Here is a 16,891-nt window from a genome sequence, read left to right as displayed (position 1 = left end):
AAAGTACCATATTGTACCTGGATACTGTGACTATCTTTTTCTGGGTTTTCGAGGAAAGTTCCAACTTCTAAAATTCCATCCTCTCACCAGATCATTTGCCAGAATATGTGACAGAGAATATAGCCAATATTTGGTTTAGAAAGTAGAGTCACTGTTCTTCTGAAAAGAGGCAGAAATAGAGATAAGATATGCTGTTGGGCGAATCACAGTTTCTCTGGACCTGTCTCTCGGTGAGTAAAACTGCAAAGGCGATGCCTATTTCTACCACAGGAATGAAATAAAATGTGTGCTTGTATTGTGAATACTGATGAAGAATAATGTTATATAAATCCAGTTGCCATTAGTGGAGTTGCTTACGTTTTTACTGACCTATTTGGCTAGTAAATAAAAAGCAGTTTTTACTTTTGAAAGTAAAAGAAGGTTTCCACGAAGACCAGTGCAGAAAAAAGCCAGACATAAAGAGAGCAAACGTCCTGAGGCCTTTCTAGAGTGTTTTGAAAAAAACATAACTAGATATTTCTATTTCTAGATTCTCCTCAACAACTTGGAGTATGTGTGTGTGTGTACGTGTGTGCGCACGTGCGCGCGTGCACACATGTGTGGTAGGGGCATGGTGGGAGGCTGGGCTGAGGTAGTCAACAGGCAAAGTTTTCTCAAATTGCATGAGAAGCTACCTGGTAGAAGAACCAGGCCTCTTACCTTTGCTGCATTGTGGGTCAGTTCCCACTGGTGTAAGGCCTCAGGGGACAGTCCACTTGGGAGCTGAGTTTTTCTGACTCAGTAATAGCCCAGGAAAATTGTTCTTTCTCTTTCTTGTGTTCTGTCTTCCAGACATGCACAAAAACCACTCCACCTTGCACACTCAGGAGTTAATCAGCTCACCCCTTGCCCCTTCTGCAAGGTTCCTCTGTGTTCCCAGAACGCTTAGCATGCTGCACATGAGAGCTGCGGATGACTAACTCACAATGTCACAGAAGGAGCTGATCCGCGAATCTGAGAGCAGCTTCTAGAGAGCTTCCAGGAAGAGCCGCTCTCCACAGAGCAGGCCCTCATTAGCATCAGTGACAACTGCTCTGGTTTCGATGGGGTTGAGGGCCCCTCAAACTTCCTTCTGCTCTTGCCAAAAGCCAAGATCTTTTTGTTCCCTTTTACTCCTGCCAAGTCAGACCTACCGCACCCCTGGATGTTTTCCTGCAGGCAATGGGAAAGGGAGCTTTGAGCCAGGAAAAGGAATCAACAAGGAAATAAACACAGGGTCACTGCATCTTCAGGTCATCATGAAGCCTGGGCTGTCATCAGGCTGGGACCTAGATGGGTCTTAGAATCCTGGGCATCTTTTTCTTTTTAAGTATGCAAAGAAACGTGCACTGAAATCTACATTAGACAAATCAAGCAGTTCTGACCTGTTCCAATGCCTTGTCAAGGCTTTCCAAGATTTTCCATCGGCCGTGTCTCTCATAACCAAACATTGGCTAATGTTTGTAGGCAAAAGAACTGAGCACGTTTATGGCTAACGCTAGTTAAAACTTTTAACTCTAAAGATACAGGATTATTGCTTACATAGGATTTCTTCTACTTACTTTCCAATAGCTGCAGCAGCAGTAGCAGCATCTTTGCTAACATTTATTGAGTGCCTACTGTCTGCCAGGTCCTGTGCTAATTATCTGACCTGCATCATTTTATTTAATTCTCGCCATAATCCTATAATTCTCATTCCAATTTTATAAATGCAGAAATTGAGGATTTGAGAGATTAAGTAATTCCTGCAACATGATCCAGCTAAATTTTACAAGGGTAAAAATTGCCTTTCTGGAAATGTACTTTTTTAGTCTTGCTTTTCTCCCTAGTCAGCTTAAGCATTTCTGTGGACTGAAAGCTCTGGCGATGGCCGAAGGGCTTCCTTAAATAAACTCTTAGCTCTGGGAATAGAATTCTAGACAAAAACATGGATCATCAGTTAGTTAAAGGGTCTCTCCCTGGAGCTGGGAATCAGTGCTGTCTTTATGTAGATCATTTGTAGGACACTCCCAGCCCGGGGACCCTCTCTTCTCTCTAATCCAAGGGGGTGCTGGCTGCTAGCACCTGGCTCTCTACGGAAATTCTGATTTACCAACAAGGAAGTGCTCTGTGAATCTCCCAGCTTTTGTGTGTACTTTGGTCATGGCCTGATGGTGAGTTTATCCTTTTGACTTTAGGAGCCTGTTACAGGCTTCTTTTAACCAATATCCACGCAGTAAATGACTCTCAGTTCCCAGCCTGGATATTTCTGCTTGGTGAGAAGAAATCATCTCATGTGTTTTTCAGTCATCAGGTCATACTGCAACTTTTTTTGGTCTTTACTGTCCTCATCTTTACTACGGTTAGCCATTTGCTCTCCTATGCCATGGTGGTTACCCAGGCAAGCTGGACGCTGGTCAAAAGAAAGTAAAACTGTTAATTAGGAGACAAGGAGATGCCTCCCAGCGGGGTCCAAGTTGTCTGTTTTTGTAAATATAAAAGTTGCGACATCAAGGCAGTTGCTCACTCTTGTTACCCTTGGACTTGGTCTGGTGGAACTTTAGGGTGTTTTGCTCTGGGTCCACACAGGCCTTTAAACTTGGGGTTGGATAGCTTTTTGTTCTTAACAGAGACTCAAGACTTATTGGCATTACAGCGATAAAGACTATTAGAAAGGAGCTGTGCGTTTGGTTTAGATATCATTTTATTTTTCTTTCTCAGTGGTTTACAACTAAACATAGTGTCCAGATATGTTTATAGATTCCAATCTCAGAGTTCTTTGATGAAGAAAGGCAATTTATAAGAGTCAAATGGGGCTTTTCAATCTTATGTGGAATGAAAAACCAAAATGTTGGAAAGGAGCTGATGTCATGGAGACTTTCATGTTCCCATCTGCTTCACAGCTTTTCACCACCAAGGAATAAAGACTGCAGATTTGGGGACTATTGGAGGCTTTGGGCTTTTTCATTCAGAAAGGTAAGTCACATGGACTTTATTTCTCCTTCCTCTCCTGTGAGCATCTGGATCAGCACTGATTAAATTGGTTCCAAGAATCAAGTCCATTCTGGGATTGACAATAAACACAACTCCAAAAATATTTTTTGCATGGTCATGTAACCAAGGCAGCTGACTGTTTAAAACTGGAAACAGAGAGAATTCATGGATGAAAAACAGGACGTATTAATTTAGCTTTACAAATGTGCCCTTTCCAAAGCCAGAATTACTCACTCCCTGGCAGCTCACAGTGTGGAGACTTGTCTCTGCTCAAACTTCATGGCTTTAGAGTGTCCTTTCCATTTCGTGTGGGACATTCCAGGTGAGTGACAAGCTCCGACTCAGCAGAAATGTTCATGTGCAATCAAAATCCTAATCATTACGGGAAAGCAAGCACAGCTTCACCATATAAGAAAAAAATGGCCCAGGTTTTAGAGTGCCCTAGAAAAGTATTATGCGGAGAAAATGTCCTCATTTTTGGTGCATTTTGAGGAAAGGGTGTGAAATCTGAGAAATGTAAAATTATAAAGCAGCCATTTCAGGGTTCTGTGATAAAGAAATCAGAACCTGAGCTATCTTTCTTTTGGGCTCATTTTTACTCTTATAAGATGCTCAGGGTGAACATGGATTTTTCATAATAAGAGATAGAAATGGTTTCTTTGAACCATTGTAGACTGATTACTTTCTTCTTCCTCTAATCATGTAAGTGACAGTTTGCTTACCTGTACCTACACATTGGAGGGGCTGTGATGAGCCCAACGCCCCACCCAAGGCTTTAATACAATCTCTGTGCCACAAACTGTCTTATTTGTATCTCTGGCTGAGACTGCTCTTCTGAGTTTCCAATCACATTCTCAGTGTCTCACAGCCACCTTAAACCTTGTATAGCCAAAGCCAACTCTTCATCTCTTCCTGTCCCTCCTCCTGTTTCTATCTCAGCAAATGGCCCTTTCATCTACCCAAGTGCTCCATCCTGGAAGTCCCTCTTCCTCAGCCTCTCCTTCTAGTTCCACGTCCAATCCCTAAGTGCCTCCTGTTAATTCTACATCCAAAACTTATATCGGCTATAAACACTGACTCCTCTTTCCACTACCACAATTGCAGAACCCCTTTGGCCCTCACCCAGATTACTGCAACAGTCTCCTAGCTGGTCTCCCGGCATCCAGGTCCTCTACTACAACTGTACTCCACATTCCAGCCTGACTGGGCTTTTCAAAAAGTAATTCTGATTATATCATTAGCCTATCTAAAAGCCTCAAGGCTTTCCATGGTACAAAGGAGGACATAAAAAATTCCTGACTTGGCCCACTAGGTTTGGCATAATTTGGTACACGCTCACCTCTCCAACATTACCTTGGTAACACTTCCCCTGTTCATCACACTCTGGGCACACTAGCCTGTTATAAGTCTCATAAACATTTCAAGCTTTTCTTCATCTCATGGCTCTGTTATTCCTGAACTGGCTTGTACTGACCTCCACCCCAGCCCTGCTCTCACCCACCCCCACAAAACTACACAAACTCCTTCTCTCTCTTTTCTTAATTCTTTCTTATCTTTCAGGTCTCACCTAAATATAATTTCCTAGAGACATCCCCATTTCCTTTTTAGTGCTCGCTCTGATTTGTAAGTATATTACTTATTTGCTTATTTGCTTGATATGTAACATATACTTTACCCTCCTACACCCACCTCTCTACCAACAACTAGGCAGGAACTATGTCTATTTTTTTCACAACTACATGTCCAGAGCCTGGGGCATTACAGGTTCCAAAAAAAAAAAAAAAAAAAAAGTTGAATGAAGGAATGAGTAACTGAATGAGAAAATCTTTTTCTCTCTCAATTCAGATAACTTAAGGAAGAGTTTCTTAAATAGCTGTTGAGGAGTACTTGTACTCATTCAGATGAAGACACAGTTTCCCCTGTGTACAACATAGAGAATTAGAAAATCACTGTATCCTTAGAGACTCTAACTAAGTCCCTTCCTTGGCACCACTTTTTATGACTTCTGAAAGTGTAGTTCCCAAGCCCAGGGACACTGGTGGGGGTAAAACTAGGGGTGGACTGTGTTTCTGGCTTTCCATGTTAAATTTTGTAATTCGTTGTCCACAAAAAACAATACAGTAGAGTGGAAACTGTACTGTTATAAAAACATTTAGGGGCCAGCTCTGGGAAACCAAATACCACTTAGATTTAGAACATCAGTTTAGGGGGGAAAATGTGTTCCAAATTCTAACAACCAACATACCGAAAAAAGTAGAGAAGAAAAATCTCTCAAGACAAAATCTCCTTCTAAGCGGGAGTTGCCTAGTTTGTGTTTTATATGAATTTTCAAATATATGATGACTCATCATCAGCCACACCCTCCTTGACATTTCATCTCAATTTGGGTCCTAATTAGCACGCTTCTGACAACGTTGGGAAGGCCTACGAGATAATTTATTCACACAGAGGTCGTATTTATTTGTGTTGAGGCAGAAGCAGGAAATGTTTATTTTCCTGCCCATGTTTTGGAAGCTACTTTCGATTCACTCCCCAAGAGGGAGCAATGTAGACCGGGGCTTTCAGTCACGTCCCAAAGCTCTTCCCAAAAAGGGAGTAAGAATCAATGTGATTGGCCAGACAGGGAGACCTTTCTCGGGCCCCCTAACGAGCAAGGGCCTCTGCATCCCGGATTTTGCGTGCCCAGACTTGGATGACAGCAAGGGATGCTGGCACAGTCTTTAGTTTCCCTGTTTTAGGCAGACCATGAGGGGATGCCAGGCCGGCTGACCCTGGTCTCTGCTTTCATGCTTCCATTTTCTTTCCTGGTATTGGTTGGAAGACTCAGACTCTTGTGGGTCTCACTGTTCATGGAAGGTGGCATAAACTCTCTGCATTCCTCTTAATCCAGCTCCTTAGAGTATCCAGAAAGTAGCTACTATATCAAAATACTTTTTTCTCTATTTCTTTCCTCAACTAGAAGGGATATTCCCTTCTCCTCAACTTCAGTAATTTATGTTACATTTTAATTTGTTTTTCTCATAAACAACTTTTCTATACCTATGTCTAAAAAAGCATGTGAAAATAAATCTCACACTGGATTTAGAAAGTACATAAATCAATTATCTGCCTTGTCTCAAAAACCAGTGCTAAAATAAAATTTTCCTATAGCCTAGAGTTTTCAATAAAACCTACACAAATTCGTTGAGGAAATTTATGATAGCAGCTTTGCCCTTGAGTCAAGCCAATCAAATACTGTGCATTCTCTCTTCACATCTAAGATTTCTGTTCTATACTTTTGCCATTCATATACTAGTTTTGCTATGCTTTGCTCACAAATAAGTCTCATATTACCGAAGGGAATAGTCCGAGAAGGCTGTAGGGCCTTTCTTAAAACCACAGTGAGTGCCGGAGTTGGGCATACAAATCAGATATGTAGCTCTCAAACCGGCACTGTATAAATCCCAAACTACCTGTCGGTGGTGCAGTCCCTCCTATCAGAAAGAACTGGCTTGCAATCTCTGGGGAATGCTTTTTCTTTCATATTTCTACCCTTAAGGTGCCCCAGACTACTATACAGAAGGGGATTTGAGGGCAGAGAAGGCTCTAAAAGCAATAAGGATAAATAAAATGAGTTGTTACATCAAGAAAAATCAAATTAGATTTATAATATCTCTGAGTTTTTAATGAGAGTAGGAAGAACACATAGATTTAAACTCTTGTACTGTCACAAGTATTAGAAATCCTAAGTAATTTGGTTATACCCCCAGGATTAGGAAGATGCCATCTTTACATTTATATTTCTTTATTTCATACTTTTTAAAAAATTAGGGATATTTACCTTTAAGGTGAAACTACCTTTTCCAGGGCTCTGTGAAATGCCGTGAGACTAAATATTGTACATTTTGGGACAGTCATGGAGAAGAGAACCAAACAAATGGTTTCATAACAGGCAAGGGCTGTAGTATTCTCCAGGATTTTGTTTCCCGCCCTGAGGCTACAGTCAACACGATACATAAATAAAACAGCAATAATGAATACTATGAATGGAAAGAAAAATTTAAAGGGCATACCAGATTTATTACAATTCAGAAAAAAAAAATCATGGAGTTATCTCAAACTTTGAGGTGAAAATCTGAAGATACTACGGCACTTAACTGTATTTTCAGTGGACAAATGTCTTTAGATTCCTTATTTTGAAAAGGCCTGGCCAATTGCGCCGATTAATTGATTGGGTCAGTTGATTTTTAAAACCCCATTGCAATGAAAAAGCAATTGGAAACATATATAGGAGCATTTTGTTTTTAAATGTGGAGTTCTCTCAATTGGTTCAAACAGCTGGACCCATTTTGTATTCGTTTTTGTTTTTGTTTTTGTTTTTTCAAACAGATGCTTAGTGTTCTAAACCAGATAGAGCAGTATGTACTAACTACACTTCAGTGACTAGGTTAGATGTTGTCTTTTCTGGGAAATCTCATTTAGGAACATGAACACTTAAATCTCATTGTAGTAGCCTCATTACTGTAGTCTCCATGTATCCTGGGTCAGAGAATGTTCATCTCTGCACTTCAAATCCGGCTGATGTTCTGGAGGCATGCTGTAAAGTGACTAGACCTTAAAGGTCCGAAGCCATGAGGCCAGGTGGCCTCTAGGGTCTCTCAAACGCGTTTGTACCTCCTTCGCCACCCAGTTGCTTATATACACGTGCATACAAAGATGCTTTGAGATATCAAGAGAAATTAGGTCTGGCTTAAAAAATTCATCGAAGTAAAACACTCAGTGAAAAGACTCAAATAAGGTTTGATGAAAAAAGATCATGGAGCAGAAATTCTGCCTGCCACTTAGTGCCCCACGTCAACAATAATGTATGCACACATGCGTACTTACACATGCACACATGCACACCTTTGTCTTGGTCTCTAGGGATAATCATTTTATGTATATTTAATATATGAATATATCTCTATTATCTGTGTGTATGTGCATATATACACATACACATATGCAGAAGTCACAAGTTATTTGCACCTTGTATTTATTAATGTTGTAGAACAAATCACTCTACAATTTACTTAGAATAACACCGATCAGGGGTGGCTCCATAGTGTAGCAGTTAGCATGTCTGCTGTACACGCAGGAAGTCCTGGGTTCACGCCTCAGGTGGAGCCATGGACCATATCCCTGGCTCCTTGAGTGCACTTGGGGTGCCAGGCCCCAGGGGACCCAGTACCTGGGTGCGCACAACAAGCGTGTGGAAGGGGACGCCTGCCTTCAGAGATCCAGTTCTTAAGGGGAAATGGCAACATCCATTAGTCAAGGGTGGAAGTAGGAGACAGAAGAATTAAAGAGGGGGAAAAAAAAATAACACTAATCATTTACTACCTGTTACAATTTATTTTGATCAGGAATTAGGGAGTGGCTTGACTGAGTGTTTCTGGGATCTGGGGGTTTGTAGGCTCTCACAAGGTTGCAGTCAGATGTTAACTGAGGCTGGAAGATTCACTTTAAGGTGGCTTACTCCCGCTGCTGACATATTGGTACCAGCAATTGGCGGGAGGCCTCAGTTTCTCTTCATCTGGGCCTTTCACAGGCTACTTGAATTTCTCCTGGAATGGCACCTGACTTCCCCCATAGAAAGTGGTCCAAGAGAGCAAGGTGGAAGGTGCTATTACTATTGTAATCTAGCCTCAGAAGTCACATACCACCACTTCTGCCATATTCTATTATTGGTCACACAGGTTAGACCAGGTTCTGTGTGGGAGGGGATTTTACAAAGGCATGAACCGTAGGAAATGAAGATGATTGGGGGCATTTCGAATGATAGTACAGCAACTTCCAGTAAGAAGCGTAGTCTATTTTCTCACTCATTGATTCTAGTCTAGCCTTGCAACTTGCTTTCATCAAAGAAATGGACAGAAATGACTTGTGGGGATTTTAAGCCAAGACTGTAAGAGTTACCATTTCTGTTGTCACCCTCTTTGAATGCTGTTGCCATGTGAACAGGCTGGACTAGCCCCCTTGAGCATGGGAACACAGTTAGAGAGGCTAGGTAGAGAGACCTGTCCCATTCACCCCTGTGTAAGCCTCAGGTATATGAGTGAGTCCAGCCAACAGCACAGGGTGTATGAGTGAGTCCAGACAAGTGCTCTTAGCTGATCCCAACCCAAATTACCAAACCACAAAATCATGAATAAATAAATGATTGTTATTTTAAGGTGCTAAAGCTTTTGGAATGGCATGTTATGTGGCAATAGAGAACTGATACAATATGTTAAACAATGGTCTATATTTTGTTTTTAAATTCATACTTAAGATGAGTGAAAATATATTGTGGATATCCTTTCATGTCAGTATGTGCAGATCTTCCTCGTGTTTTAAAAAAATGTTCCAATATGGAAATTTCATAATATGGAAATGTCATAATTATATAACACACTAACTATTAATTTTAACTTAAGTTGTTAAAATTTTTGCTAATGCAAGTAATGCTTTATGCACTTTATTCTCTTTATGGCTTATACTCATAGAAGTAGAATTGCTGTGTTAAGGAAATTATGCATTCAATTATTTGATGTACCAAATTGCACTTTAGAATGGTTGTGCCAATTTCTATCTCACTAAATTTATTAAATTTTTAAATGTTTTATTAGCTTCAGGTATATAGCACGTTGATTAGTCATTTGTATATTTATGAGATGATCTCCCCAATTACTCTAGCACCCATTTAGCTCTACACACAACCATTACAATACTATTAACCATATTCCCTGTGCTGTACTCTATGTCCCCATGATTATTTTCTAACCACTAAATTTATTAAATAAAAAATAATAATAATAGCTAGTTTATGTCCTCTTCCTGAATTTGCTTTAGTTTAAAGCCAAGAGATTGAGAAACAGAGCTGAGAAAAGGTTAGAACGGTGTGGAACTAATAAACTAGTACTTTCTCTCTAGTGAGAAAGAAACAGACCAAAGAACCCAATGTGAAAATACAAAGGGTGAGTATGTGAGAGAAAAGTAGATGGAATCTTAGAGGTGGTTGGCTCTTCCTGTAAGACCCAAAGACACTTTTTCTATTTCTGAGAGCTTTTTTGGAAATAGATTGGATAGACAAGGCCGCCAACTAAAAGCTTTTTAAAAAATATTATGACAATAATAAGCATTAAGTCTGAAGTACTGAAGATAATAATAGTGGTTATGGTCCTGTAAAAACTTAGCTTGAAGGTAATTTAAATTCAATTTATCAGTCAGTTTTCTCAGCCAGAGCTTGTGGATGAACCCCAGGTTGCAGGAGACCTTCTGTGACTCTAAATGTGCAAATAATAATGATGTTTTACACTCACCTGTGACAGAATATATTAAAAGGGCATTACATATATTGTTGCAGTTAATTCACACAGTGGAGGAGGAAACTAAGTCATAGAATAACTAAGTAATTTGCTTAAATTTACAGTGGTAACAAGTAGAGAAACCAGTGTTCTTATCAGTTTGATCCCAGAGGCTCTGATCACATCTACTTCTGTGTGAAAGAACTGCTGGCTGCCTACTCCCACCATTCTTCCTTCCTAGAAGAGGCCGGAGATACATTCCCTTCCCAATATCCCATGCACCTAGATCATGCACATGTGACCCAATACTGGCCAATGGAATCTTAGGAAAGGTCAGCTGAGGGAGAGGTGGAAAGACCTCATATCCTGAATGTTGCTGCCAATCTGCCCATCCAGACCCAGCTCTGCTTCCCTACCTTTTAAATTCTAGCTTTGTGAGATTATTAAATTCCTTTTTGCTTAAGACCACTTCTAATGGAAGTATCCTTTTACTCATAGCTGAAAACAACCTAACAAAAACAATTCTAAGTCATGCTGCCTCCCAGAAAATTTAATTAATTGTAACCTGGGTATTTTGAAATTGTGTTTTAAACAAAAGAAATCCTGAAAGAAGAATCCGGAGCACAAATTTCATATGTAATAATCACACTCCTGCTTGCGTCTACTCTTTTTGCCACAAACACAAGAAAAGTTATTAACAACAAGTTTCATAATTTTAAAATGACTGTTATTAAAAGTCCAAAGGGAAAAAGCTACTTCTTTAAGTGAGAGAAACCCTAGTTTAAAGATTTATCTCCAACTGATCTGGCTGTGCAAAAGCCCAGCACTAATTGTTGCAATAAGGGAGAATTAGAAATATGAATTGAAAGTGCCTCCCGATTATGGACCAGAAAACATGGTCTGTGCTGCCTCTCACCATGACTAATTTTCAAAACTTTATTTCTCATAGGAATGGTTATCTATACTTTGAAAGTTTGAAAATCTAAAATGGCTTCAATTTCTGTATGCCCTCACTGGAAAACAGAGTCCTCATTCTCTGATATTCCCAGAAAGGAATACAGTCTTGAGAATAGTTTTGGTGGAGAACAAAAATGTTTTTATTTCAGATTACACTGCCCTAAATAATAACCTCACTGAGGGCAAACTAGTATAGGCAAATTTTGCACCATCAGGTGAGCTGCCAACACTTGCTGAGGTGATTGTTGGGAGTGATAGTTAAAAATGGACAGTGGTGGAGGGAAAAGAGGAGTGCCCGTTGCTGCCTGGGACTCATTACATAGCCATATGGGCCATAGCTTATCCACTAATTTCCCTCTTCTCAGTTTTCTCTCAGGAAGAGAAGCCAGTACGAGATTTGGGGGAGCTGTTCCCTGAACCCATGTGGAGAAGTGAAACTATGTGGAGTCAGGGTTGGACTGCGGTGACCATAGAGGTTCATGTTAAGGTTTGCATTGTGTACCCCGCAAATTCACATATTGAGGTTTCCATTCCCAGAACATCAGGATGTGACCATATTTGGAGACAGAGTCTTTACAGAGGTAACCAAGTTAAAATCTGGTCATTATCCAACATGAGCCCTAATCCAAGGTGATTAGTGTCATAAAAAGGGGACATTTGATTTGGGCACAGATGTACATAGAGGAAAGACTGTGTGGGAACAGAGGAAGAAGGCAACAATCTATAAGCCAAGGAGAGAGACTTACAACCGATCATTCCTTCATGGCCCTCAGAGAAAACCAACTGTGTTAGCACCTTAATCTTGGACTTCTAGCCTCCAGAACTGGGAGAAAAATAAATTTTTCTCAGGCTGTGGTATTTTTTATAGCAGCCCTAGAAAATGAATACAGTGCCCTACTCAGATCTCCCTTAAGAGAACCTGCTGTGGGGAGTGTCATTGACTAACAGCCTCTTGCTGCCTTCACATCAGATCTACTACAGCATTCATGCCAATGCCAGGCTTCTCCAGGCTGCTGCCCAATGATTACTGAGTGCAGTGGTGGGAGGGGAAGCGACTAGAGCTGAAACATTCATGTCCAGGGGGGACTTGTCTAACGGGCTGCCTTTGTTCAAGACTCCTCAACCAGCCTGGCAAAGACTTTCTCAGAGCTGTGTTATAGGCCGAAGCTCTTCCTATCCAATCTTCCTCCCATGTGGCTGTTCATTCACAGATTTTACACTTTAATTGTACTACATAAGGCTCTTTCCACCTTTTCCAGCAACCTCCCCATTTATTCTTCATAGGCAATAGAGAAAAAAATAAATAATATAGTTATGTAATATCTATCTATATCTATCTATCTACATTGCCTATGAAGAATATAGATAGATATTCATTGATATATTATCTATTATCTGTCTATCTGTCTGTTTTTTTTCTACTGTCAAAGTCTTTTTACTAGTAAGTAAGCTTAAAAGTTTCCCAGCTCATGGGTATGGATTATTATAATTCATCAAAAACCAAATGCAAATGAAAGTTGAGAAAACATTTCAGAATATAATTTTCTGAGCTTAATAACACCATGGATTTCCTTTAAATATTAAAAAAATTGACAATGTGACAAAAAGAATAATAAAATGTTTTGGCATATGTTGCTAGATATTAGTGTTAAGTGCTTGTAGGCAGCAGAATAGACCAGCTAAATTGTTTAACAGAGTAAAACGTTTCAATCTCTATTTAACCATATGGATAAAGAGGAAACAGCTTCTCAGTGACTTTGACACCTAAATAGGGTGAAGATTTAGTCTTTGAATGCATGGAAGTTCACCAGGCAAAGCAAAGAACTCAAATCTCTGTTTGTCTGATATTGAGGGTAAAGGAAAGGAACGTTCCCAGCTGGCCTCATGCTAATTTTAGAATTGCAGAGCCCAGGACACAAAGCCAACAAAAGTCATGCAAACACTGTGGGTAAACAATGCCATGCCAGCTGCTTTGGACCCAGCCAAACATATGGCAGGTGAAAGCAGTCAAGATTTCTTCCAAAACATTTGTTTTTCATTCTTTACAATCTTTGTTCTTAGAGAAGAAAAAATGAGATTGGCTAGAATTTTGGAAACATGTTTAATTGCTTGCTTATTTATTTTTAGGTCTCTTTATTAATTTTCTCACATTAAAAATTAAAGCATCCTCATCAAAGAAGAACACAACCCAGAAGTGGATAAAGGAACAAGTGAAAGTCCTTCGGTTTCTCCCCAACCTCTCGCCCCTCTCTTCATTCTCCTTCTGCCCTGTGGCCTTCCTGTGCCACTTTAGATCACATGTGAAGCGACTTATGGTTTCTCTGTTTTGTACAGGGATAGTCCCACTCTTAGTCCCACTGTTAGTCATTTGGTGTGTATCCTTCTAAACTTTTTCTGTGCATGCAAAACAGACTATTTTTTAAATTAAGTTTATTGGGGTAACATTGGTTAATATAATTATGTATTTTTCAGGTATACATTATAATTCGACATCTGTATATTCTATTGTGCATTTACCACTCAAAGTCCAGTTCCTTCAGCTACCATATATTTGATCTCCTTTACCCCCTTCATCTTCCCCCAAGCCCCCTTTATTTGACCCCCTTTACCCTGTCCACCTCTCCCTTCCTCCCCTATCGCCTACCCTTTGGTAACCACTAGTCTATAGTCTACATCCATGAGCCTCTGTTTGTTTGTCCTGTTCATTTGTTGCTTTCAGGTTTCTATCTCACATGTAAGTGATATCATGTGATTTTCAACTTTGTCAGTCAGGCTTATTTCGCTTAGCCATGATTATCTCGAGGTCCATCCATGTTGTTGCAAATGGCAGTATTTCATCTCTTCTTATGGCTGAATAATATTCCATTGTATATATGTACTATAGCTACTTTAGCCAATCATCTATCATAGGAGACTTCAGTTACTTCCATGTCCTAGCCACTGTAAATAATGCTGCTATGAACATTGGTGTGCAAATATCTTTTCAAATATAAATAAGTTTTCAAGTTGTTGGGGTAAATACCCAGTAGAGAGATTGCTGAATCATATGGTAGATCAATTATTGTTTTTTTGAGGAAACTCCATACTATTTTCCATAGTGCCTGTACCAATTTACAGTCCCACCGGCAGTGTATGAAGGTTTCTATTTCTCCACATCCTTTCCAACGCTTGTTATTGCTTGCCCTGTTGATTATAGCCATTCTAACAGGTGTGAGATGGTATCTCATTGTGGTTTTGATTTACATTTCTCTAATCACTAGCAATGTTGAGCATCTTTTCAAATATTTGTTGGCCATTTGTATGTCCTCTGGGGAGAAGTGTCTGTTCAGGTCCTCTGCCCATTTTTTGATTGGATCATTTGTGGGTTTTTTTGTTGTTAGTGAGTTTTACAAGTTCTTCGTATATTTTGGATATTAGCCCATTTTCGGGGCATTGCTTGCAAATATATTTTCTCATTCGGATGGTTGTCTTTTTACCTTGTTGATGGTTTCTTTTGCTGAGTGGAAGTTTTTTAGTTTGATGTAGTACCATTCATTTATTTTGGCTTTTACTTCCCTTGCTTTTGAGGTCAAATTTATAAAATTCTCTTTAAGTTCAAGGTCCTTGAGTTTAGTTCCAAAGTTTTCTTTTATGCATTTTATTGTTTCAGGTCCTATATTCAGGTCCTTAATCCATTTTGAGTTAATTTTGGTGTGTGGTGCTAGACAATAGTTTATTTTCATTCTTTTGCAGGTGGCTTTCCAGTTTTCCCAGCACCATTTATTGAAGAGGCTTTCCTTTCTCCACTGTATGTTTTTGGCTTTTTTGTCAAAAATTATTTGCCCATATAAATAAAATAATCATTTTAAAAGAAAAATTTATTGCCAAATGTTCTTGAGGTGACCAAACCCTGTGTTACCACTTTCAAACATCTCAGAAAGACAAAACAAAAACAAAAACAAAAACAAAAACAAAAAGGAGATGATTCTGTACTAAGAACTGTTTCTGTCCACATGTTATCCTGAAGCTCCACACCTAATTTAAATCCAATTGATATAGCCATATATGGCTGGTGGCTACTGTATGGGACAGCACAAGTATAAGGAAAGTAATCTTTCTCTAAGAAGACCTAATTCTTCAAAATGGCAGGAATTTAACCCACATCCCCCTGCTCTTTCCACCTGGGTCTCCTTTTCAGTAATCCAGCCCTGATCCATTGTAAACCTTGGACTCTGAAAACTACAACCTTTAGATGTAAGTGTCAAATTTTAAAAATACCACACACATTTTTATAAAGGAAGAATTGGGTCATCAATGCTGTTTCCCTCTTGAAATAAGGTAAATATGAACTCCTTATAATTATAGATTGGGAAATTGATGGAGTCTATTTCTTTGCCTTTATGAAGTCAATCACACAAACAAATTCTGTTAAATGTCTGCATATTTATGACTAAGAGACCTCCAAAGGAAAAAATTTCCACACTGCCTCAGTACCCCAAGCCAAAATTTAGTCAGTCTCACTCTAAATTACTCAGAGGGCATTTTCATTCTTGTCTACTTTGATTTTTGCCTACTTCATGGTACTCACTGTGGAGTGGTCATCAGCTTTTTTCTTGGGTTTTGACTTAGAAAAACCTCACTAAGTTTCGCTATGTGTTTTGTGAGCTTCTCATACCAGATATTGGGTAATCATAATTATCTGTTAACAACCCCCTTTGCCTAAAGGGGCAATGAACAAATAGCCATAAGGCTAAAAGTGATGCTGCCTGGAGACATGGGATATCAGACAGCCTACTCTTGGAATAGGGTATGATTTGTGACAGGTATAAGACAGTTGCACTCTGAGATTCAAAACTGGATATATATATTATTTTCTCCTGTCTCTTCTTAGATTATCTGTATGACAAGAGGATATTATTTGCACTAAGAGTTACTTTGAAATTTCTAAGCATCTTTGAAGCAGCAATCATATTTGAATGGTGGATATGTGTGGTGGTTTCTTTCCCAAATGACAACAAAAAATTTTTTAAATCTCATTTTTTTCTAATTTAAAAAAAAAGTCTACATTTTTGGTCACAATGTAGGTAAATGCCATGCTTGCCTCCTCTCATGATCACATCAAAATTACAACTAAACTACAGAAGAAACATCATTAAGAATCGCTTGAAGTTCAGAACTCCAATTAAAAAATACTGATGAAGCCACATCGAGACTGGTAGGAGGGGGAGAAACACAGAATGTTCTGGTCCTGCACATATGTGTGGCAGTTAAAAATAATAAGGGATATTTCAGCTTCAGAGATCATCCTAAAAGAACGAGGGTTCCTAGCCCCACACTAGGCTCCATAGCCCAGGGTTCTAGACCATAGTAAAAAAGTCTCCACATCTTCTGGCGGTGAAAACTAGCGGAGATTTTGGCTGAGCAAGGCAGAGGGTAGCTGAAGTCCCAGATGTTCCTCTTAAGGGGCCCATGTGCAGACTTGCTTGCTGAAAGATTCACTTGCTGTGTGCTCTAGCACTGGGGAAGCAGAACAAAAGACACCAAGAACATATGGGGAGGAACCAAATTGTCTGAATTTAGGACAAGGGCTGGAAGGGCAGCTTTCTCCCAGACAAAAGTGTCAGAAGAAGTCATTGTTCCTTTGTTGAGCCCTCCTG

General features: G+C 39.6%; 1 protein-coding gene and 1 long non-coding RNA gene across 5 annotated transcripts in view; one reads left to right on the top strand and one right to left on the bottom strand.

Moving 5' to 3' along the window:
- The window catches only part of LNX1 (ligand of numb-protein X 1), a 159,938-nt gene extending 158,888 nt beyond the window's left edge, over positions 1 to 1,050 (bottom strand). For all 4 annotated transcript variants that reach the window (XM_016119589.2, XM_016119594.2, XM_036227933.1 and 1 more), the window contains exon 1: positions 700 to 1,050. The gene's annotated coding sequence lies outside the window, so the exon portion shown is untranslated. The remainder of the gene's footprint in view (positions 1 to 699) is intronic.
- LOC118608681 lies at positions 136 to 12,526 on the top strand. Its single transcript, XR_004953112.1, has 3 exons — positions 136 to 230; positions 2,901 to 2,973; positions 11,621 to 12,526. It is a non-coding gene; the product is annotated as an uncharacterized LOC118608681 (long non-coding RNA).
- Positions 12,527 to 16,891: the final 4,365 nt, after the last annotated feature.

The sequence above is a fragment of the Rousettus aegyptiacus genome, unplaced genomic scaffold, assembly GCF_014176215.1.
Source record: "Rousettus aegyptiacus isolate mRouAeg1 unplaced genomic scaffold, mRouAeg1.p scaffold_m13_p_10, whole genome shotgun sequence".
Taxonomy (NCBI): domain Eukaryota; kingdom Metazoa; phylum Chordata; class Mammalia; order Chiroptera; family Pteropodidae; genus Rousettus; species Rousettus aegyptiacus.
The sequence above is the reverse complement of the archived record's forward strand: the minus strand, read 5'-3'. Positions and strand labels throughout refer to the sequence as shown.